The sequence below is a fragment of the Schistocerca gregaria genome, chromosome 6 (genome assembly GCF_023897955.1).
Source record: "Schistocerca gregaria isolate iqSchGreg1 chromosome 6, iqSchGreg1.2, whole genome shotgun sequence".
Lineage (NCBI taxonomy): Eukaryota > Metazoa > Arthropoda > Insecta > Orthoptera > Acrididae > Schistocerca > Schistocerca gregaria.
The window spans coordinates 311,709,327-311,711,938 of record NC_064925.1 but is presented as its reverse complement, the minus strand read 5'-3'; the positions used below and the strand labels follow the sequence as shown (position 1 = coordinate 311,711,938).

General features: G+C 39.4%; 1 non-coding gene across 1 annotated transcript; it reads left to right on the top strand.

Moving 5' to 3' along the window:
• The first annotated feature begins 661 nt into the window (after positions 1-661).
• Trnaa-cgc (transfer RNA alanine (anticodon CGC)) lies at positions 662-739 on the top strand. Its single transcript has one exon. It is a non-coding gene; the product is annotated as a tRNA-Ala (tRNA).
• The last annotated feature ends 1,873 nt before the right edge of the window (positions 740-2,612 follow it).

Here is a 2,612-nt window from a genome sequence, read left to right as displayed (position 1 = left end):
GTTTTCAGTGTGTCAAAAATAATTAAGTCATACTAAAAATTTGTATTGTTTATCATCTCTTGAGAAGTATAAAATCAAACCGTGTGCAGTACGACACCATTGTCATTTAAATAAGGCACGTTTGCCTTTTATCCGTCTCACCCCTCTTCCCGCTCAGACAGCGTGGAATGACAGTGAGGGAAATGTGGTCTCACTGAGCCATAATTTTTTACTCCTTTTTATTATTCTTCAAATTAAAATGGTGAAACTGAAACGGAAACACGAAGAGACTTTAAAAGAGGAAAATGAGGCAGTCAGTTCAGGTAATCTAGAGGAAATCCATGGAAAAGGAATTCCCCTAGTCATTCGTTTCATGACAATTTCTTAAAAGCTATCTTAATTCAAGAGTTATGCACAGTTCCTTGTCAGTGGAAACAGAACTGGTGGGCCAAATGCCATTATCTCAAGAATTTTCGCCCATCAATCCGTCGGTGTCACAAGACGAAGAATATAGAGAGGTCTTCACTGACTCCAATCGATGAACCATCGCCATTGCAACCACCGCATCATCTAGAAAAAACCTGCATCGATCGACAGTAATATTAGTTTGCCTAACCTGTAGTGTTTGAGGATACTCTGAACATGCCCGTTATTCTTTATGTTAACCATCTCTAATGACCTTGGCCGAGCGAGGTGGCGCAGTGGTTAGCACACTGGACTCGCATTCGGGAGGACGACGGTTCAATCCCGTCTCCGGCCATCCTGATTTAGGTTTTCCGTGATTTCCCTAAATCGTTTCAGGCAAATGCCGGGATGGTTCCTTTGAAAGAGCACGGCCGATTTCCTTCCCAATCCTTCCCTAACCCGAGCTTGCGCTCCGTCTCTAATGACCTCGTTGTCGACGGGACGCTAAACACTAACCACCACCATCTAATGACCTTGTACAGGCAGGACATTAAATCCTAATCTGCCTTTGCTTCTTTTAGTCAAAAACCGAGAGAGGAAATTCTTAGGAACGGAGATGAGACGTACTTATCTACAGCTTGGAGTACTACACTCTCACAGAAATACGAAAGTGAAAATTTCAAAACAGAACATTTGTGCATTTGTCAACCGGTTTTCATCACCAACTAGAAAGTAACTAAACAGAATGTCTCCAGCTTTTATTATAGTCCATCCTCAGCAAAGTCTCGTCTCCATTTAACTTATTCTTCTCTTCTAGTTCCAAATACGAAATGTACATTCTATCAGTTATAGGATGTTGACAACAAATAATTGCTTGGCTTTTATGTAAGGTGTAGGATATGTATAACCATAGCCAGTGTAATCAGTGGTCGCGAGGGAAACATTCGTCTGTTTTTGGAGTTTTCTGAACATGGGTCATTAAAATAACACTAGGAAACGACACTTCTGCACTGATCGCCATTAATTCGTTTTCTCTGTCCTGCAGGCTATGCTAAACACGCGTGAACTTCGTAGGCTTGCGATTTCGGCACTGATGCCATTCACCAACTCGCATTTACCTGTGAGGAGAGACAGATATCAGTGTCACCACCATTTCAAAAGCTGTTTTGAACTTTTAGCTACATTTCACCCGCAATAATACATAGCCAAACAAGTATCCAACAGTAGGCTACCCGCAATTACATAGTTTCTCTACAAGATTTGTACTGTTCATACAAACTAAAATGACACTCAGCGCACTGGCTGATGGGAGTGACGCTAAAGGCATTTTCCATCACGGTCGCCCCATCAGCCACCGCGCCAAGTGTCAAATTAGTCTGCACGTTTAGTAAATCAAGTGCACATGTTTGACAATTAAGGTTATTTCACGCTCACTGGTATGAATTAGGATAAGGTAAATGATTTATTAACAAGCTAAGATGCTACACTAACACGTGTACAAAAACAGGATTTTTTTAGCGGCATGCATTCTTTAAAAATCGATTGAGTAATGTTACGGAATTAAAATCTCAAGTAAACCCAAAGTAGGCGTTTTCTTCTTTCAAAAAAAAGTAAATAATAAAAAATAAAGCTCTTAAGGAAAAAATAATTTCATAAAACAATGGGGCGTAGTCTTATACGCCATCAACCTTTTTTACAGTTTGAAAACCGGGAATTGCAATTTCCTTCTTTTCCTGTCGTGGCCCAGTGCGCTGTGGGAACATAGCGTTATGTAGAGTCGTGATCCTGACTCAGTTGCCTAAATAATGAGGAAGTGAATGAATAATGATGCAAAATACTAATTAACAAATAATTTTTGGGGCATCTATCACTCCATTATGCTCTCTCATATGTCTCTCACTTTATTGAATCTATTAAAAGAAGTATCAGTACTTTATTAGAAAAACAATATATTCTGTTAAAACTCAATTGAGCAAAACAGTTGACAACCATCACCATACCAATGTTGTTTTTGTTGTTGCTGTTGTCTTCCGTTCGAAGAGTGGTCAGATGCAGCTCTCAAAACCATTACATTCTGTGCAAGTCTCCTCATCTCCGAATAACTGCCCCAACCTACATCATTTTGAACCTCTTTACTGTATTCATTCTTTAGCAGTATAAACTATATAAAAATAAGTAAATTCCAGCAATAAATATGAAGCAACAGAAGAAATCTTAAAGATACGGGA